Raw genomic sequence first — 22,979 nt, 5'->3', positions numbered from 1 at the left:
GCGAATTTTATGTTTTCAATGTGATTTTTTATTATTGTTTAATGTCTCAAATGGTTAATTAAATTAGTAACTTTATATTACTAGATGCTTCCGTGCAGCTTTCCGCATGATATAATAATAACTATATTTGATTTTTTACATTCCGGTTAATTGTAAAAATCAAAATTCTAAGGCCCAAATGACAACGAAGGTCTTTGCCTTTGGCTAACAATTACCGTTACCATGGCAATAGGGAATATGCATGTGTTTTTTTTTTCTTTTTTTAAACGATTCTACTTGTTATAAAATGACCAGAAAAAATTTACGCGAAAATATTCAACCATTGAGCTAAAAATAATAAAATAAAATTACGACCATTTTCGAGCGACTAAAACGCGACCGGAGTTGTCATGAGACAATTGACGTCAATCGTCATATTCCATTCATAACATACGCTAAGATGTCACTTCGAAGTAAAAAACAACAAAGTATCTCATTGCTTCTCAAGGTCAAAAAGTCAAAAATCGATTCATTTTTATAATTCCTGACACAAATAAGTGGTAATTAATAATTCTATACATCATTTTTTTATTATAAAGTTGGTTTTGACATCGTGTTTACAGTAAAATACTTTTAGAGTGTATTTATATATAAACTAACGTAAATGATCTGTGTATTAACAACACAGCGACGCCATATTGGATAAGCCACTTGCACTAGAACTTAACGAGGAAATTTGAAAAAAAGACGCTTTTTAATGATTAAATTTTGCCACTAAATCACATGATATTAAAAAAATCTTTGCAGGCATGTTTTTATAGTAATAAAGTATACTTAAAAAGTTTGGTACAGTTTGGCGTCATATGCATGTTGCCTATTGTACTTCTTTGCTGATATTGACTTGTGGTTTTTGTCCTTTTCTCCCATGACGGTTATACCCAATTTATTCAACCCCTAAATTTTATATCTGCTGATATTCTACATAACAAAGAAGTGTTTGTTTACGCTTTATTAAAGTCGTATAAATTTAATTACCATTTGAGACTTTTTAATTTAAATATTTTTATTGAAAGTTTTCATTAATTCATGTTTTTATTCGGCTCAAGAGTACTTTTAAAGTAAAAAAAATTTCCAATTGAAGTCACCTCTCGCTTGTTTACCACCTTTTAATGAAAAAAAAACCGTGTATGAAATTGAGTAATCAGAGATAGACAAGGTAAATCCTTGTTTGCTTGTTATTGTGATAGCTTACGGAAGCTATTGAAACGAATATTTTCATCTTAAGCGCCGTTTAAAAAGTCGCAAATTTATAAAAAGACAGAATTTAATTGGATTGTGGAGTTTAAGACGCGGTTTTATTTGTCCATGTGTCGTTTTATTACTCAGCCGTTATTGTAACCTTCCTGCTTGTGCTGAGAATTTCCCTTAATATTATAACATCTTAAACATAAATACTCATGGTAGTCTGAAATAAATTATGAAAGTATATTATTAGTTTTTACAACTAACATGAATTGTTTGAATACTTTTAAAATATTTAGGTTTATTGCAATAGCATTGCATTTTATGCGATTGTTGAATTTATATTTAAACTGGATTTGTTTTATTATCATAAAAATTACAATATTTGATGTGATTCATCAATTTTTAATTCAAATAAAAAGACGAATAAGAAGTAATAAAAATATTAAGTCAAGTTAAGATAAATCCAGTTCTTTGCAATGGCGAATTATTATCAAATTTCAAAATGGAAATCCTTTGCTGTATTTAACTATTGAACTTTGTAAAGAAACTATACTTGGTACTGTGATTTTTCAATTTTCATATGTACATAATTTACCCGACGTTCTTACGGTAAAGGAAAACATCGTAATGCCTGCACATATCGGCGAAGAAATTCAATGATATGTGTGAAGTCAACCAACCCGCACTTGGCCAGCGTGGTTGATTTCGATGAAATTTCGCATAGATGTAAAATATAGTCTGAAAGGACGCATAGGCTACTTACTATTGTTTTCTTTAATACCACGAGGACGGGTCGCGGGCAAAAGCTAGTTTGTTTATAAATCTCTCAACCGAATCTCCGTCATTGTTTAATCTCTTTGATTGAATAACTTAACCCTAACTTAACACTCCACTTCTTAACGACGACGAATTCAATCTGTTGAAATGTATTAAGCCAAGAACATAAAAATCCTAGCTCGAGAGGCAATCAGACTTTTATGTCGCTCTCTTGCGCAAACAAATAATCTCATGTTTTTCTCTAATTTGCCGAAGGTATTTATATATCTGGTCAGGGTATTTAGATTATTTCGTTTAAGAAATTCTAACTTAGAACGTCTAAAAGGTATCATCTCATTGTATTTGATACTGAGATAATGTTAAATTTTCTTATAAATATTGTCACGTTATTCTAATAAAATCCTTAAACTTTAAAGACTGCATTTTTTATGTTTATGTCCTTATTTAATAATCGGTCGTTCTTTGGTGGTATCCCCAAACCAGTACTATTCAGGGTCCTTCAAAGCGAATCTACCATTTCCACAAAGGCAATGTATGTGTGCTTAGTTTCCTTAGAGTTCAGGATGTCCATGGGCGTCGTTGATCACCTCGGTGTTCCCGACGCTTGTATCTATCTCAATTCAGATATGTTATTCTCTTTAGATATCCTGTTTATTTATTTTCTGATATGAAACAGCAAATGATTTTCATTTTTATACCAACATTGGGTCGTGTTGATCGAAAAAACTGCGCTAAATATTCTCTACATAATCACATTAAAAATGTTACACGGAGTAACGAAATAAACTTGTTGTGAACGTTTTAACATTCTCGATATTTTTAGCACAATATTTGTATTCGACGTTACATAAAACATGTAACAGAAAATCTATAATATACAGTAACTTAGTCAGTTTACTGTTTTATTAATAAGCAGTTTTTTCTTTGAATCGGCCCGCGGTGCGTTTAAAAACAAATTATTTGTTCGCAGGAAAGCTCATCGTGAACGAATACGCGAGGAAGCACAATTTGAACATCTTTGATGGTCTCGAGCTGCGGAACTCGACACGCCAGTATGGACTTTAATACAGTAATAATTAGTTGTTCTAAAAACAAAACGAACATACAGACCAAAGACATTAAAAAATGTACAGACGAGGCATAATAATCAAAAATTTTACCAGTACTTTCTCTGACAGGTACTATATCAGTTGTTAAGTTTACTACGCCACCTCGTATCCTTGATAAACTTCATCTTTTGTTCTAAAATGAACTAAACAGTGTTAAAAATAAAATACAAACATTTAAGTATGATTTAACATTGACTGTTCCTGTGCGACTTCATCCGCATGAAATTATAAAAAAAATATTTCATTGTTTACATTTGTCAAATTAAAAATGACATGAAGTGATGACAACTTTGCTTCCTTGATGTTGGCAGCAACTTATGGTCCCTTTCCCACATTATGGTTTTTATCCAAAATATTTACCCCCTAAGTTTAATGGCGTGAAAATATATAGCCTACAGCATGATGTAAGTGTAGGGATTAATAAAGAATTATTCAAAAATATCCTGTTATTGCCGACATCTTAGGCAACAAAGAAGTGTGTGTTTACGCTTTATTATAATATAGATCACCTATTCACAATTAGTTTAAATACAATTTATTACATTTGAAGCGTGGCTTTGAAGTAAAGTGTCAATTATGCCTCCTCTATATATTTTTGAATCTGTTTGATACATACATACAATTGCTACGCTTAGGTACACAACAAACAAAACTATGCAATCACAACAACAGACCTGGCGTACACCTGTGGTAAACTATCGCACAACTGTTGTGCGGTTGTCGATTGTTTCGCAGCAAATTCAACTGTTTAACACAACTAAAAATCGAGTAGTGTGCGCATCTCCATATAAGCTTATCGGAATCAAAGCGCGACTAAACAGTTGTGTGATGGTTTAGTCAAGGGTGTTCATGCTCTTATGCAGATGAAATTAAATTCCGTCAAAGATTATGAATAATTGAGTTAATTTTCCCGTTGTCGAAATAGTCAACACTCGAGCAATTTTTAAATTTATTTGCTCATTTCTAAGTAGACATTTTGATTAGTAAAAGTTAAATGCTTGTAGCATAGAACCTTTTTAAACTAATTGTCTTTAATAAATATAGTAATAAAATTACACAAGTATTAAATGCAAAATATGTCCAATTATATTCTGTCATAATAAAAATATGACAAATCCTTAATTTGATATTGGTCGCTAAACATTACATAAACTGTAAAGCTGATTCTTTTAAATCATTGTTTAAATGTATATCTATATACATTTTACAAAATTTTCAAATACATTCTCCTGATAAATGGGTTAACATAAAAATAATAGATTATTTTTCCCCAACCTAAAATTAAAGTAACAATGAATTCGGGAAATGATTCATAGAATGTGACACTGTTCACAATTCCACAGAGTTTAAATTTAGAATTGCGAATGCGAATTCGCAATCATAAAACCGTTGTAAAGATCAAACATGAACATGTCAGCCGTTACTGGCAACATTCAAAGGTGACGTTTATGTCGGACACGGCCTGCGTGTCGTTGGACATTGCTAATAAAAGCTTATCCCAATTAAGTTTTAACTGATCAACTTATGATTTAATTCTTGTTACTATAACATTCTATTAAAATTGATTAAGTAAACGTCATCATTTAAATTCAGTTTCGTAACCAAAATGATAACACATACATAACCAGACGAAAATGTATTTGCTTTGAAATAAAAAGTTCGTGCATTTAATTGACTGATGACAGCCGTTAATTTAATGAAATTAGTTGAGTGTTTATAACAGAGTTGATTCTACCATTTATATTTAAAATTATAACTGTATTATAAGGACGAAACCTACTGATTAATTTAAACAAGTTTTAGTTCATTAGAGGCTCAGTTTAAAAATGACGTCACTGTCAGATAAAGTAACAAAATCCGTTATTTCCATCATATATTTTACACGTTAGATTGTTATCTGACAATTTTGAATAATTTGGTAGGACTGACTCTTAATGTCGATGATGTCTATTTTAAATAAGGCAATTAAAGATATTTTAATCTGTATTAAAATATTCAATTATTTTGTATGTATCGATATTGTTCACGTCACTAGAGCGTGCGTGGTGCGCGCAATTAGAGTCAGTTGCTAATGGTAATTAGAAAACTTTGATGCTGCCATAGATATGACTAATGAGTTACGGCTGCAATTCGTATTTAATATTCATGAGGGATCATTCCCAAGTATTGGAGCATTGCCTTTAACTTCGCTGAGACTTTAACCTCATTAAAATCGAAGACGAACACAAATTTTAGTTAGAATACTTTAACTAAGGTTGATCAAAACTCAATCAGTCGATAGATATCTTTTAAATTGTTAATAATTAACTAGTTTTCGTCCGATTTTCAAAAACAAGCAAGTATATGTGTTCTTCTACGCTATGCTTGAAATTTATGCAAAATTTCATCCAGATCTGTTCAGATGATGATTCTGATGGATGGATGTTAGTTCTCTAAACTTTCGAAGTTATAAATATACTCATACTAATCTTATAAATGTGAAAGTTTAAATGTATGGATGGATGTTTGTCTGCACAGTATCGATTAAATTTGTCATAGTAGTGGATAGTCTGGAAGAACACATACGCTACTTACTACTGGGTTATTTAATTCCGCCGGAGTCGAGAACGAAAGCTGGTGATTAAAATAACGCGCTGCGACTTTCGGAACAAGATGAGAGACTGATGGTTTTTGAATGTAAAATATTGCAAATACATTTTCGTCTGACAAAGTAACACATTCGCCCACAACACTGTTGCTTTAAATTAATCAGAACACGCACACTACAATAGTTGTTACTCTGTAGAAGAATGTCAGCGGATACACAAAGTGGCAGTACACAGCTCTAACCAGTAGTGATTTCCACTTTACAGTGACCGGACGAAGGTGGCAAAATTCGAAATATAAATCTATCGATAATTAGTGGACTCCGTACGAATCTTTCACGAATAGTGATGTGTTTGTGCGTGTTATATCGATTATTTTATTTAGTGCTGTTTTCTTTTTTGTAGGAAAATGCTGAGCGAAATTAATAATATAAGTGGTGTAGTATCGTCGTCTCTGAAGTTGTTTTGCGAATGATACTATGTTTTACAAGTGCTGTGTTTTGTGTGGACGCGTTCTGTGCTGTGCATTGTCGCTTATTGCGAAATATGGACTGATTGGCTGTCAACACAACGGATGCAGGTGAGCTAGATGTATACTTACTACTTTTTTAATTATGTACTGTTCGTAATTATTCTCACAATTTACAAAAAGCCCTAATCGCGTCTTTATTTAGAATTTTAGTTACACGTTGAGGACAAAAACGTATGCGTATCAGATTTTTAAAGTATAAAGGTTCCAGCACACTGCCGCAAAAGCGAACTGGAATTTGCGGCTGTTTGTTCGCTTTCGCAGTTGTGTGCTCCAGTCACTAAACAAAGTTCAAATTGCAACTATTGCAAATATCTGACCGTGCTTCGGCCCCGAGGGTTATTTTAAAGCTGAAGCAATAAACGAGGTTTTATCACTTTTCCATTTATAATATTTTATTCGCGGGCTCTACAGCGCCGCGTCTATAACTTCGGACGTTTATAATATGCAATTATGGATTGTAAAAATGTTAAGCGGAATCTTCTTAATGGTTTGCGTTATAAAAGTGGCCGTAATGAGCGGCGTGTAGGCAAATTGTATTTCACCAGTAGATTCCTCGAAGGGTAATAAAATTTTTGCAATTATGTTATGGGCTTGTTTTATATTGGGTTGAGTTATACATATGTAAGGGTTGACTTCTTTCATTTTAATAACTACGTAAGTAGTGTTATGTTTGATATCTAAATTACAAAGACTAAATTGATGAAATTTTGTAATATGTTATTGTAAAAAATTACCCAAAAATTGATCTAATTGTACTAAATGCGAAAAAAACAATGACGGATGGCTGGATGTTTGTTAGAGTTTGTACCTAAATTGCTAGACGGATATCAAAGAAAGTTGTCATAGACCAGACTATGCTCTAGTCTGGAAGAACACATACTTACTTTTTTTTTTATTTCAAGCGGACGGAGTCGATTGACAAAGCTGATTTTTATATATTTGATATTTATTAAATAACTGGTATTTATATATAAATTATAACACGGCTAAACTCACGTGATAACATTCGGTGTAGGCACCGACAGTTTCAAATCCGTTGGGGGTCCTTCTTCATGGTAAGTTATTAATCGGGTATACTCGCTATCGCGTCGCGACGGTCACATGTGTCCGTCACACGGTGTTATCACGTGAGTTTAGCCGTGTTATAATTTATATAGTATAATGTCTCACGAAAGTTTTAATAAGTTAACTGATATTTATCTTAATTATTCATCTTACTAACTACTACTAACTAAATACTAATTATCTCAATTGCTAAAAACGACTACCTCTGATATATTCTAACAGAGACGAAAGCCCAGAAGTTTATTTTTGTATCCCTTTTACAACGTATGTGGCTTCCTATACTAGTGCGCTTTCCTGTTGCTATCTCCCTCATTTACTTTGAAAAACAGAGATAACAGTATGTCTTAGTACAAGTGGTTCAACAGTGACAATTAAATGGAATCGCTCGTTTATGACTCGTGGATTGGCAAGTTGCAGTTCAAAGGTTCAAAGGAAAATTATGTTAATGTACACATACCTTAAAATCGGGTGTACACTTAGCCGAGCACGTGCTAACCGCAAACGCATTTCAGGAATGTAGACATAAATATCCGTTTTTTAACATTATTTACTTAGCCCTAATGAACGATTAAATACATCATTAAATTAAATTGCGTTTTTAAGTAAATGTCTAAGGTTTTTTGTAGCCCAGAATTGGCGCTGGCATAAGATCGGAATTGCGTAGTTAAGACTTAAAAATAAATGTTTAATAGTGGTAGAATCTACGGTAACATCATGGGTGTCAAAACACCAATGGGCAGTCTCGCTCAATGCTGCGATTACACAGGAAACAGGCGGCAAGTGGAAGCATTTCCGCGTAGTTTGCTGAGGACGTTTGATAAAGGTGTAATTTTAGTCCTCTTTCCGTTCCCACCCTTTTCTTACAAGAATGGACAGAGAGGGAAGTAAACTTATCAGAGGAAGGGACAATATCCTCTTTGTGTGTGTCGCTTTATATAACTACATTTCTCGTAGACTTCGACAGTTGCACCGTCATTTAAGGTAGTTCGCCAGCAAAGGTAGCCAACACATCTGCAAGTTCGCATATTAATGGGCAGTTGTTGGTCTATTTCGGCGAATCCAAGTGGCCATTTGCTCGTTTGCTACCTTATAATGAAAAAAGCAGGCAGTCAATGAATACATTTGATGTTTTATGTCGAATTGTTGCTTAATTGCATTTTTTATGGGTAAAATTGTACTATTGTGTGTCATAACAACGTAATTTTATGTATAGTGTAAGCAAAAACTATGACATACTAACTTTCACACGCGACTCCGTCCGCGCGGACTTAAAAAAACAAATACAATTAGCCTATGTGTTCTTCCAGACTATCCTCTACATCTATGTCAAATTTTATTGAAATCCGTTCAGCCGTTTAGGCTACAAACTCTAACAAAAATCCATCCATCCATCCATCTAAACTTTCGCATTTATAGTATGGTGTAACATAATGACATTTTCCTCTGTAGTTGTAAAATATGCTGACACCTAGCGTTAACAGTGAGAGATTATTAATTAACAATATGAACTCTATTGCAGAAACTACGATATCTTTTTGCTCAACTAACCTCTGTCTAAGTAAACTAATAAATACATAGACCATTTTCAATTATGGTTGGTCGCGTCGTAAAATTTTAAAACCATGTATCCGCCAATAGAATACCAGCAATATAGCTGGCAATATTATAAATTATAATTTTACATAGCCTTTTTCACAACCACAAAGTAGATTACCCGTATCCCCTATGTTAGAATTGTTTTCTACTCTGTGGACAAAGTATTATATTCATTTAAAATAAATAAAAGTGCATTGCAGGAGGTCTTGTCTATGGGTGGCACATGACTTTATGACTATCGTTGTGTGGTCGTGCTTGACACCCGCCACAAAACTAGTAACCAATATGTATCAATAGACCACGAACTGAACAATAGTCGTGTCACCTCTAGGTTATAAGTCTAGTTTGTAATGCCCGCATGTGATGGCAGTTGGTTTTCATTGCGCTACTGAGGGCCTAACACGAATAATCGTAATAACATTTTCGTCACGTCATCGACAAAATTCTTATTTCATTTTTGCAGCGTAACGACCGTAAAGTATAATACATTAACAAATTTCAATGACGTTACGAATACGTTCTCACAAATGTCACGCAAGTATTTGTCAGACACTCTGAAAAGTGTGATGCGGACTTGTAGGGTGATGTATCGAATGTCTGTTGTATAAATCTTGAAACTCATCATTTCCTTGTCCGTATCCCACTTTCGAAGGGTCGGAGAACTCCTTGTCCTTATCCCATTTTCGAAGGGTCGGAGCACCTTGTTATCGTCCTCTATCGATCTGTCTTCTCGTTAGTTCCTTCTTGATCATTTCCATAATTAATGTTCTCCTTATACAAGTAAAATTCGATTCTTCCCTCCTCGTAACATACTATGCTAACCTTTTACTTCTAAATTTATCTACCACTGGTTCCACTTACGGTTGTGATTTCTGAATTCACTGCAAACTGTCCGCAAACACTGTCCGCGCAAAAAGAAAAGTTTTAGCCTTTGTGTTCTTCCAGACTATGTACAACATCTATGCCAAATTTCATCTCAAACTCTAACAAACGTCCATCCAAAATGTCGCATTTATAATATTAACCGTAAGATTATTTATTGTATCCTAACAAGCTAATTCGAAGGCAATACCTAGTTTGTTAAACTATTGATCTTCATCGATTTAAAATAATAAAAATAAAGCATACTTTATTACAAAGTGTAAATTTTCGTTCATTCATTCGTTAATAATTCTGACAGTAACTAGATCGTATCTACGTATCAGAGCAGGCATTTCTGAGCTTCTGTCCGAGTTTGCAATCATTTTGACGATGGTATGGATTTAAAAATACCTCGATGCAATATTAATATTTATTCTGCTGCAGTGAATTGTCTTTTGAACTGAGATACACTATCTTATTTAGATTTTATCTAAATACACTGGAAGGAAAGCGTATATAGCCAAGAAAGGAAAGAGTTGGAAGAGGTCTACGTGTCACAGGACACGACGACAACTAGCTTAGGATAAAAAATTACATTATGTATATATGCTAAAAAAAATTCTATGTTAAGTGTTACCTACAATTGTAAATTTATTCTTAGTTTCGGAAATAAAGGCTTAATAATAAAAAATACACTGGATCATAGATGACCCGCTGTGAGGTCCTTAGTTTCTGCTCTAAACTATCAGGGGGCGCGGCAGTGCTCCGAAGTTAGTATGGTCGAATCTTAAATAAATAACCATTACGTTAATATTATCACATTTAAGTATGCTTTTTTGGGTGCTTAATTCGAAATAAATTACATACGTTATAGGTGAATAGTACAATGTACAGTCAGGTGCATAAATATGCATGTTTACAAAATCTTACCCTTGTATATGCCTTAAGTTTTACGTATGCGTCCGTATGTTTTCTACCATTTATACAGGCTCCTGACCTTAGTGTATACGCATTTTTGAAACCGAAGATGTTACAAGTTCCTGGATTGTTATTGTAAATGCAAAAAAATTGCGCTGACTGTACCTACTTTCGTATTGTTCGAAAAAGAATTTAATTTTCAGTACTTTTGTTTTAAACTTTCGATATCTGGATAAGGTTATGATCATCATCATCGTCATCAACTTGCCCTTATCCCTTATGGAGGGTCGGCACAGTATGTGCTGCTCTTCCATACATCTCTATCAGCCGTCATATTCTTTCACACAATCCAAGGTGGCCGCTTGCTCGTTTGCCACCTTATGTTATGAAAAAAAAAACAGAGGCTAAGTAGCCTATTTTTTCCAATGCGAGTTGACATCACACATATATTTGAATTTCTCCACCGATATCTGCAGGCATGACGATGTTTACCTTCACCGTAACAACGTTAGGTAAATTATGAACCTACTAGCTGTTCCCGTGCGGCTTCATCCGCATGAAATTGTAAAAAATATTTTATTGTTTACGTTTGCCAACTTCTCAATTGCAAATGACAAAATTCAAATGCAAAAAATGACAATGAAAGCCATTGACATTGGATACCAATTACCGTACCGTGGCAATTTTGTTTATAGTTCCTTTCCGACATGAAGGTTTATTTCAATGTATTTACCCCCTAAGTTCAAATAGCGTAAAAATATATAGCCTAAAGCTTGTCGTAAGTTTTGGGATTTTTAACAAAGAAAGAATTACTCAATAATATATTAGTATATTAGTATATTAGTACAGATGAATTTCGGAAATCGTAAATCACAGTGATAGATGACGGGATTCGATGTCGGGACCTGCAGAATACAAGTCAGTCCCTGAGCCACCGACGCTATCCACAGATATCTTTAGATAAATAAATAGAGCGGAACATTTTGTGTCTCTCGGTCTATACAACAGATAAGGCGTCTAGTAATTTATTTAAAATATTGCTTGCATTAGTTTATAAGCGATAAGAGTTATAATTTGGTTATAAATACGATTTTAAGTAACATTTGTAGAACACGCGATAAGTTATTCCGTCGTGTTAAAATATACCACTTCACCGTCTCTTTTACCGGTATTGACATGGACCATTTGCCAACAATGTTGCAACAACCGTCTCCCTCACTCCACCTATTTTATCAGTATGTTAGATTGAGAGAGGGAATTTTACGACGAACGCTCGTGAACAGCTTGAAGGGCTTAAGCGTTTTCATTGCTTATTTTGTGCTGTGACTAATTTTGCGCCAGCGTTCTGTGCTAGGGTTGCCAAATTCACTAAATGGAAAAATAATTAACTTTTCATAAAACATTTTAGATATTTTTAAGAAATCGTAGGTGCATTATATCAGATAAAAAATGTTACGTTAGGTAATGGTCAAAAATAATAATTTATCTTTAATGATTAACCTTAAAAACGAATTTTAGCAAAAAATAACAAAGACGTTTGTTGGAGTTTTTACTGTATAAATTGAATTGCTAATTCAACAGTTATAACGGTGGCAACCATACTTCAATTACCAGAACCTAACATAGGTGTTCCGAGAAATTCTATACAAGTGAGAAATTTTATAACTCCTATACGGCCGTTTTATGTTAACTAAGAAGTACGTTAAATGGAAACAACTAAATAACATTTTTTTTTATTGATTTGCCGTTTTTACAACATAATAAATAATTTTCATAATTTGTTAACTATTTCTTTTTAAACCACTACCTTTTCAGGATTCCTTGATGACAGAATAAAAATAATGTAACCATTTATCTAAACTTTTTTTTTTGTTTTATAACATAAGATGGCAAACGAGCAAGCGGCCTTCTAAATCCGCCAAAATGGCGAAGCGACCGCTGCCCATAGACATCTGCAATTGCAGATGCGTCGCCTACCCTTATCCGACGGAGGAGGAGACGCTTCACGCCTGTCTTCTGTGTGGTCGTGGTATTACACCGGGAGTGCCGGCCCATTCGTGCTAAGATGTTAAAGCGGGCACTACCACTGTTAAGGTTAAACTAGTTTTTGACTGCGACTTCGTTGCTTAAAATAACTTAGTATGTCGGTGTTCTTCCAGATTTTATGCTTTTACTGTGCCAAATTAATAGAGATCCTTTAAGACGTTTTAAAGATACATAGTGACCAACATCCATCCAATTTTTCTCGTTTGTAATACTAGTAAAGTGGTAAGATTACTGTGTCAGCAATTACGAAATGTATGTAATTTTGATCCAATAAAGAAGGATAAAGCAAAATTTAAATTTATAACATAACTTTTACTGTATTAGATCACGTTGAACAATTATAACATCACTAGCTATTACCCTCCGGCTTCATCTGCCTGAAATTATAAAAACATTTACATTTGTCAAATGTCATAATTCAATATACCATAATAACCTTGCTTCCTTAATGTTGGCAGCTTGTAGTTTGTGGTCCCTTACCCACATGAAGGATTTTTTTTCTAATTTATTTACCCCCTAAGTTTGATAATGTGAAAATGTATTAACCTAAGCGTGTCGTAAGTGTAGGGCTTTTTATTAAAGAAAGTATTATTCAAAAACATGCTGTAATTGCTGACATCTTACGCCACAAAGTAGTGTGTTTACGTTTTACTATAGCATAGATTAATATAACGTTTGATCTGTAGCTAATATTATAATCCCAAAGCTATACTTTATAATTAATTTTCTTTAAATATGGGGCAATATTTAACTGCGTTGTGGCCTGAACTGACTGCAATGAAATCAGCGTAAAACGCCCCATTCGTTTGCAATAAAACTGCAACAAACTTGCTGTGTTCTATTTAATTAATTGATAAACATTTTATTAAAACTTGCTTATTTAATTTGAGTTGCTTATTTTATCGAAATATGAAAGTTCATTTACTTTTACGTTTATGTTTTTTAAGAATAATGTATATATAATTAAATCAAGATGTTTCTTTTGTTACTTGATAATATTGCAGAAGATTTGATTGATGTTACTCTCTACCCTTTTTAGTTCAGACGCCAGTTACTTTAGTATATTGATATCTGAATGATACACAAATTTAATCAAAGTAAATTCAATATTTACGTAAACACCAAAACAAATCTATACTGTTATACTAAAGCGTAAACGCACACTTCTTTGTTGCCTAAGATGTCAGCAATAACAGCATATTTTTTAATAATTCTTATTTTAATAAAAAAAACCTACACTTACGTCACGCTTGAGGCTATATATTTTCACGCCATTAAACTTGAGGTTAAAAATTATGGATAAAAACCCTAATGTGGGAAAGAGACCATAAGTTGCTGCCAACACCAAGGGTGCAAAATTGCCATAGTGAGGAAATTGATATTTTGACATGTAAAATGTTGTTGAAATGTAAACACTAAAACAATAAAGTTGATATAATATCATGCCGGAGGACGCCGCATGGGAACAGCTAGTTGTATATAAAATATTTGCAAATGTATTTCGAATTATGTAATAAAAAAAAACTTACAACAGTAAATATGCAAAATACTTCGTAATTCAATTATTTAGTGGACAACTAATGGCAGAGAAGGGTTTTCATTAATAGTTGTCTGTTGCATTGTTACCTTGCATATAAAGTTCTAGAAGAGACAACGTAAAAATATTATTATTGTTTATAGACTGAGCCCCTACATCTGGATGGTAATACTTACACTCACAAACTTAATTGTTATACGATTAGATACTACTCGTTTGTACTGTAACCGAATGGCTATAAGTTATCCTGTTCAAATGGGCAGTTATTAATGTCAATTTTTTTGAAGGAATTGAATAATGTGAGTTTAACATTAAATATTTTGCTGGATTTTATACTATGCTATCTACTTGTATGCAACGCCAGGGCGATTTACTAATTCATATTTCTCTTTTTATTACAATAATTTTAGGATTAACAATTGCACTTGATTAGTGTCTCTTCCAGTTACGTTTTTACTTGTCAACATGGAGAGCTGTTCACTGGTCAGTTGCTAATTAAATTATCTTGCTCCATGGGTTGTTAGCATTTGAGATAGATTTTAAAGAGGGGAGAAAGTTGGATAATTGAAAAATTATTGACAACATATGGTAAATGTTTCGCTACGAATTGCTATGAATAATTTTCATCGTAAACTTTTCTATTGAATATAATCCTGATTTAAGAAACTGTTGGTTACTTTAAAAAAGTCAAGTAAAGGATACGGGGTGTTTTTTTTTTATTTTTTTCATAAAAATCATATAACGATCACTAAAACTTCTCATTTATGTAACTTAATTTAGCAGAACAAACTGTTTATCTAAAAGTTGCAGGACAAACTAAATGTTCGCTTCAAAAGTTCAAGCAACAGTTACTACAGAATATGTTTGCGACAGTCGAGCATTGCGGTCTGTCTTTATACAGGATGTTTTCGAGTGTGATCCAAAGTTTTCAACTCTGGCTTAACTTTTTGTACGAGACAGTGTATCCAAAGTTTTCAACTCTGGCTTAACTTTTTGTACGAGACAGTGTCTTGTTACGTAAAGGGGTTGGAACTGGTCAAGCAATTTTGTTTGTACAAAACGTGCGGTTTTGTCAATGTAAAGTTTCGGGCACTGTGACCGCAATTATACGGGATGTTCGGAAAACAATCAACGCAGCGGAGCCGATAACTGTTCGGTTTGCGGTGCTCTTCCTTAATTAATATACGGAACTTTTAATGGGTCTACTGTTAGTTATACTGCATGATGTATTTTGTATAATAAACTGCTAGCTTTTGCACGTGACGTCTCGTTTTCTAATTTTTCGAAATCGTTTATTCGTCACATACATAAATACGAACCTTTCCTCTTTAAAATAGTAGGAAAGATTTTTATATTTCTAACTTATTTTTATAACTATTATTATTGGTCAAATAACTTGTTCCTTTCGTTGGAAGAACTGCAAAAAGGTCTTATAGATGGAAAATCACTAAGTAAACCGAAATAAGCTAAGGCAAGTCCAGAATAGTTACGGTGGGACTTTTTAAAGTTTAAAATGCAGTCATAAAGCTAAGACGATACACGTCGGGTCTTCGGAGTCCGGTAGTAAAACGAGCTCCCATGCGGCTGCAAGCGCTGCCTTTCTAAGGAAATACTATAAAAGCCATCGTAAATTTAACTATTTCCTTTATGTTATTTGATTTTGGAGTAAACAAACTCTACTGGCTGTGTTAAATGTAGATTAGCTGATAAGTCCGGAGAATCTTTATACTTGGCTGGAGCGGGCCTTCATAGAGTCGCTGTACGACAAAAATAAAAATCAACGCACCATCTCTTGCTCGAGTATCGATTGGAACTAATTCATTTAAGTCTAATTGATTTTTTAAACAATACCTACATGTTAAAGGAAATCCTCTGAACAGCAAGAACGTTTGAAACAAAATTACGTGTTTGTTGACGATACAACACTTGTCTTCATATACAGGGAACTGTAATTTTAACACGGCTATAATCTTGTCTTGATGCAGTATATTCTAACTTCATAAAAGAACGGTTGCATTGCGTAATGCAACGTTTTGCAAGCTGCAATGTTCTCAAATAATTTTCACTGTAAATATAATTTTAGAAGACAGCAAGAAGATTTTTCGTGTACCTACTTAAACCGACCAGTTATAGAAAATATTTTGTAGGTAACAAAAAACCTAAATTCAATAATAAACCAGTGGACGGTCGAAAAAGGAATATCCCATTAGACATTGTAATTAAAAAACATGTTAAAACAGATTGTTACAAATGAATCAATGATAATAGCACATAAAGAATTTTATTACGTACATTCCTGTTGTTGAGATTATTGGAAATAATATCAATTGGCTTACGCCCGCGACTCCGTCCGCGTGGAATTAAAAAAAAAAAAACAAAACCAAGTAGCCTATGTCCGTCCGCGTGGAATTAAAAAAAAAAAAACAAAACCAAGTAGCCTATGTGTTCTTCCAGACTGTCCTCTACATCCTTACTAAATTTAATTGAAATCGGTTCAGCCGTTTAGGCTATAAACTCTAACAAACATCCATCCATCCATCCATCTAAACTTTCGCATTTATAATATTAGTATGAAGTATTTTATATCGTAAAAGATTTAGAAATAAAACTATTTTAACGGAGACATTATGTAATGACAAAATATGTGCAGAAACAGACTAGAAAAAAAGTGATGACGTCGAAAATGTGTTCTAATTTTGAATAATTCAATTTCTTCTTCTTTTCTAATGGCTTGACTCTAAAAACGTGTAAAAACTCCTTGAACAAGTATGATTAACGACATAGGTTAACATTTGTAGATAGTGATGTTAGAAGCGTAGGGCGACCTCTATGGAGCTATTTGGTGCGCACGGCGAGAAGTCGTTTCATTCTGTGGATGGTATTAGGGAAGGCGTATGTTTAACAGTTGACAGATAAAGGCTGATGATGATGATGATGATGATAGTAATGTCTAAGTAAAGAAAGGCGATTGAGAAGTAAATATCCGTTCGCAAACACTGGAATGAAATATCTACCAGATCTGTCTTAATTATGTTTGTTTTTTTATCTAACCCTAATAAACATTTGACCATAATTTATGATACTAAATAGAGATTAGACGTATTTAAGATTGCCGTACTAAAGCAATGAAAAATGCATCGTAGATAAATTTACGTGCAATTCCTGCAAGCGGATTCTCGTAAATATATTCCGAGCTATAAAAACGGGACGCATTCGGTTATAAGATTTTCGACGCAGGCTACTGGATTTACTATAGGTTCCCTTCAGGCTGCACTTTTATTATCCTATGCCTGCAACGCATTTTGCAGTCTATCAAATGGCCCATAAATATATCGAATAAACTATTTTTTTAGTGATTTTGAATATCTGCATTTAATATATATACAAATTTAAACTCTACTCCAAATTTATATTATATCGACTTTGCCGGAGACTCTTTTCGCGTGGAATAAAAAAAACAAAAGCGAGTAGCGTTTCTAGACTCTCTTTTACATCTGTGCGTTTAGTCGAGATCCGTTCATCAGTTAAGGCTACACTAAAAATCCATCCATCCATCTAAACTTTCACATTGTTGTGTACGAATAACAAAAAATACAAATATTTTATTACGGTTTAAGAGTGGTGACGGACGCGTTGGATTCTAACAAATCCTTGCTATACAAATGCATCTAACCTTTTGGTATAAGAATCTGTATCATAGTTTGTTTTGTTGCTTTTTATTCGCCAAAGCCATTGCTAATTTGTAAAAGTAATTTACGGAAGGAAGTCTCAGAGCGGTAGTAACAGCGATATAACCTGGACCTGACATAATTCGCCGAAATGATTTCGAGTTTCGAGTTCGTGCACTTTAATTAAACTAAGGTGAGCGTCGCGAACGTTAAATGTAGACCGGAGCGGCCATTGTAAATTCCTCCAGCGTTTCAGTTTCATATGTGCACGTTTACGAGGCACTAGTTTATGGAAAATGTGTAGTAATGCTCGCAGAAGCGTTAACTGTACGTAAGAAATGAGCTGTACATCTTCTCAGCCAAATGCGCGTATTGATAATTTTGCACATGTTCCGGCCCGCCTCCGGGAGCGGTGAAAGTGTTTATTAGACAGAGAGCTCATAACAAATTTAAAACGAAGATTCATATCTTCATCTATACAGGAGTTGGAAACTCTTTGATTTTTCATAATCTAAGTTGATATCTTCTATACATATTATAAAATTGGAGTGTCTGTTTTTGATTGTTTATCTGTTCGTCACAAGCCACGTTTGTTCCGGGTAATCTCCGAAACGGTTGGGCCGATTTCGACCGGACTTTCACCGAAGGGTAGCTGACAAAGACGGGCATATTATAGGCTTTTTATCTTAATATTGCGTGGACGAATACGCGCGCAACAGCTAGTTCTACAATAATCTTCAAAAGATAGCACAGATTATTATGAGAATTGAAAACAATTCTCCTTGTTAACTTTAACTATGTTACAGTGTATTTTATTTATTTTTGTTATGTCGATACAGATTAAAAGATTATATGTACATTCTCCTATCGCCTTAGGCATTTTCGTTGGCAATATTGTAATAAATAGAATTATTATACTAAATACTATATTTATTAAATTGACATTCAAAATTCAAATCGTACCTTACATATCTTTAATGCAGCAACATTTTTACGAGAGTGAAGCCGACCTCGCGAAATGTAGCGCTGCCGTGTTTGTAATTTCATGTTTACGCTAGATTTTATGTCCTTGTTGATATCGAGTTAGGTTTAACGTGCTTTTATCGGCGATAAGTGTTTTAGCAGCTTGTAGAAACTGCTACAAGCAAACTAACAAAAGTTTATTTTTATAACACTGCCAGTTTTCCTATGACTCCGTCTACGCGGAACAAAAAAAGATATAAAGTAGCCGAAGTGTTCTTCCAGAATACGTTTTACATCGGTTACAATTTTCAACGAGATACGTTGAGCCGTTCTCGAAACCTTCTATCAAACATCCATCCATGACTAATGTACTTTAAAAACCTATTGCTATATGCTATGGACAAAATTCAATGTAAGTGAATTCAACCAATCCGCACTGGTCCAGTGTAGTTGAATAATAGTGCGCACACTTGAAACTAAACTTTCGCACGTGCTTAGTTTCGCTTTGATTCTTATGCGCTGATGGACGTGCGCACTACTCGATTTTTAGTTGTGTAACTAAACAGTTGAATTGGCTGCGAAACAATTGACAATCGGTCAACATTTGTGCGATAGTTTAGTCGAAGGTACGCCCGCTCTAAGTCGTGACCCCTGATTTTATAGGCTCTGAGCCACTCGGTATGTTCTTAACTATGATATCATTGCAATTATTGCATGTTAAGTTAGATATCGAACTAATATTCAATATTTCACGTATCCTTACGTATTGTAGTTAAAAAAATATTCATTTACAGTTGTAATAGGGTTTTTGCTATTCAAGTATCATTGAATAAAAAATGAATCCTAGAATTCAACACTAATTGTAATAGGTAAAAAATTCTAAGACATGTAAAGGAGCTTTAAAACTTTATGTGCTTTCTTCGTTGAGGAATAAAGTTATAAAATAACCTCTATTACCTTACCTGTTGTAATTGTTGCGCTCCACACTTGGTACTGCGTTGTATCATTCCCAATTAGTCTTTCAAGGTACACCGTGCTGTGAAGATGTCATAAATAGAATTTTACGAGTGTCTCGTATGGAGTCTAATAAAGTTTGCGTTTAGTGCGGACTTCGCGCAGTATAAATGAACGACTTAGCAACATCCGACCAACAATTACTTGCAGAGTATATCGGTGATGTTTTATATCACACGCTTGTAATTTATCGTTAGTTTTAATAGAGCAAGAAATGTCATGAACGAAACGTTATTCAGTACCTGTAGGTCTATCAGGAATATTTGCGACAATCTAACGTAACTAATCGAATTTTGTATTAGATTTGTTGGTTTACTTTGAGATTGAGATGTTTAATTAATTAAAAATTAGTCAGTGAGGTTACGAAAACATTTAAATAATTGTGATAAAGTCTTTTGTTTAGTTACTGCGCTAGAAGGCGCTGTTTTTCTGCAGGGTTAAAATTGAAAATAATCTTTACTAAAAAGTATAAATTCTTAGATTATTTTGTTTTCACTAGCGAACATCCTGTATTATGACATTTTGTGCTCTATTTTTTTCGTAGAGAATGAGAGAAAAGACAGTCTGTTTCGACAGTGAAAAACGCTGTAGTTAATCTTGTTTTATAGTTTGGAGGAAAACAGAAGCACATTATACTAGCCATTTGCAATATTGATGTAAGGAACCTCGTAAGCAGCTCATGAGTATTTTCTAGAACTAATCAAAGCACGTACTCAGCTAAAAAGTCACGCGCCCGCATCGAGCAAACACTGGGCCGTAAACCAGCATGTGCTTTACTGCCATCGAATTTCGCTCGAAACGTGGCTAGCAAACACTGGGCCGTAAACCAGCATGTGCTTTACTGCCATCGAATTTCGCTCGAAACGTGGCTAGGAAACGAGCGTTTTTACAGGCTTAAAGGCGAACTTCTTTTATTACTGCGCACAGTTCGAGCAGTAAAGGCGCACTTTACTACCAGCGAGTGGTGCAGTAATTAATAACTTTTAATTAGTCATCTCGCGCCACACTTCCGGCGGTTTAGTGCAGGGCTTATTCATGTCTTTATTATCAAACGTTTAAAGTTGCACCGATCAATTTTCTATCAAAAATAGGAACAAGGGCAAGTTAATGATACTTACCTCAGTAGATTTTCATATTTTTTGTTATGTGATCATAATTAGTAAAGATAATGCTAAAATGTATGTAACAACTTACCCAACTTTCAGTCGAATAAGGGACAATACAAAGTAACAATTTTTCTCGACTAATTTTAATTGATCATTATTGCCATTGATTGCAACTTTGCCCGGTCCTGTGCCGCACGTATCCATTGCGACAACAATGATAAACGACAGGTTTAAACACCCAACATTTTTCCCTAAAGCGAAAAGTAACGTTGCCTTTACTGTGTATGGTTGAAACGCTTTAAAGCAATTTTCCTTTTTCAAAATTTTAAATCGACTCGTTTAATGTTTTGCAAGCATTTGTACGCGGTTCCTTGCTATCCCTTAAATGTCTTTCATATTTGTTGCCTGTAGCTATAACTTAAGAAATTAACTCAAATTCAAAAGGATAAATTATGCTAAATATTGTCAATTACAAATATAATGAAGCTTAATTTACCCATTGATACAGACGTCATTTAAATTTCATTGTCTGTTTCAGGTTTGAAATGTTATAACTCATTATATTGTCTTCATTATAAATAGTGCGGTGGCAATTCAAAATGTTCTTTGCATATGAATTCTAACCTTGAGATCTCAGCTTAGTTTAATTTAAAATTAATTTTATTAAAAAAAAAAAAAAAAAAAAAAGAGTTGCTGAGAATTACTCAAAAATATGCTGTGATTGCTGACATCCTACGCCACAATGTAGTGTGTGTTTACGGTTTATTACATTAGTATAAATAACTTTAGCAATCATACTTCATACTAATATTATGAATGCGAAAATTTAGATGGATGGATGGATGGATGGATGTTTGTTAGAGTTTGTAGCCTAAACGGCGGAACGGATTTCGACGGAATTTGGCATAGATGAGGATAATCTAGAAGAACACATAGGCTACATGCATTTGTTTTTTTTTTAATTCCGCGCGAACGGAGTCGCGGCCAAAAGCTAGTCAAATATAAATCGAACGAAAAAGACGTCAGTGGCAGCTAGTTTCGTTGCACGTGTAACCTCGTCTGCAAATCATTTGATCCTTCCAACTTACCGAATGGGAAAGTCGTAAAGCCGTCGGAGGCGCCGTTCTGTCGTTCTTCTCGAATCGATATTACCAAAGTATATCCACTTCTTTACAATCTAACAAAGTTGCATTGCTTCCGTAAATAAGCTTCCAAATAAACCCTTCCCTTTGTTAATTTAAAAGTTTTAGCTAGCTTTTCCCTAGCTAGTTTTGACTAGCTGTTCCCATGCGGCTCCATCCGCAAGAAATTATGATTTATATTTAATCCAAAATATTTACCCCCTAAGTTCAATGGCGTGATATTATATAGGCTAAAGCGTGACGTAAGTGTAGGGCTTTTTATTAAAAAAAGAGTTATTCAAAAATATGATGTAATTGCTGACATCTTAGGCAACAAAGAAGTGTGTGTTTACGCTTTATTATAATAGTATAGATTTAGATAATAAGTTAATTTAAAATTTAGTCTGAATAATGAACTATAACTATATATATATATATTTTTTTTTAGTTACGTAAGTATCATTGACAATGATATGCTCACGTATACAATTATTGGTTAAACAAGGGTCATCCGTCATAACAGGTCTCTAGACAACTAACACTATTACTCCATTAAAGTATTATAGTGACAATCACTACTTCGAACTTCTTTATGTAACACAAAAGCTGTTGCTCGCGACTTCTTCCGCGTGAAATTAAAAATAATTAAGATATATAGCCTTTTACTCACCTGTCACTCACTGATAAAGTAGCTTTTTAAAGGTGAAATATTTTTTTTAAATCGGCCCATTAGTTTTTGAGTTATCTCAATGAATACAAAAATACAAAGCTTTCCTCTACTTAATACTAGGTGTTTCCGTGAGGCTTCATCCGCGTGAAATTATGAGAATTTTATTTTATTGTTTACATTTGTCAAA

The 22,979-nt window shown here is 33.8% G+C and overlaps 1 protein-coding gene across 6 annotated transcripts in view; it reads left to right on the top strand.

Annotated features, from left to right (window-relative positions):
* LOC106110500 (protein doublesex-like) overlaps window positions 1-22,979 on the top strand; it is a 107,872-nt gene that overhangs the window by 37,547 nt on the left and 47,346 nt on the right. Inside the window, exons 3-4 of one of the 6 annotated variants that reach the window (XR_001226090.1) lie at window positions 2,972-3,053; window positions 6,101-6,275. The exons of 2 other annotated variants lie outside the window; for them this stretch is intronic. The gene's annotated coding sequence lies outside the window, so the exon portion shown is untranslated. Of the gene's footprint in view, window positions 1-2,971; window positions 3,071-5,962; window positions 6,276-22,979 lie in introns of all 6 variants that reach the window. 3 more of the 6 variants (XR_001226091.1, XR_001226093.1, XR_001226092.1) reach the window with 3 other exon arrangements.

Source organism: Papilio polytes, unplaced genomic scaffold, assembly GCF_000836215.1.
Source record: "Papilio polytes unplaced genomic scaffold, Ppol_1.0 DF820622.1, whole genome shotgun sequence".
Classification (NCBI taxonomy): domain Eukaryota; kingdom Metazoa; phylum Arthropoda; class Insecta; order Lepidoptera; family Papilionidae; genus Papilio; species Papilio polytes.
Note: the sequence above shows the minus strand (reverse complement) of the source record. Positions and strands in the feature narration are given on the sequence as shown.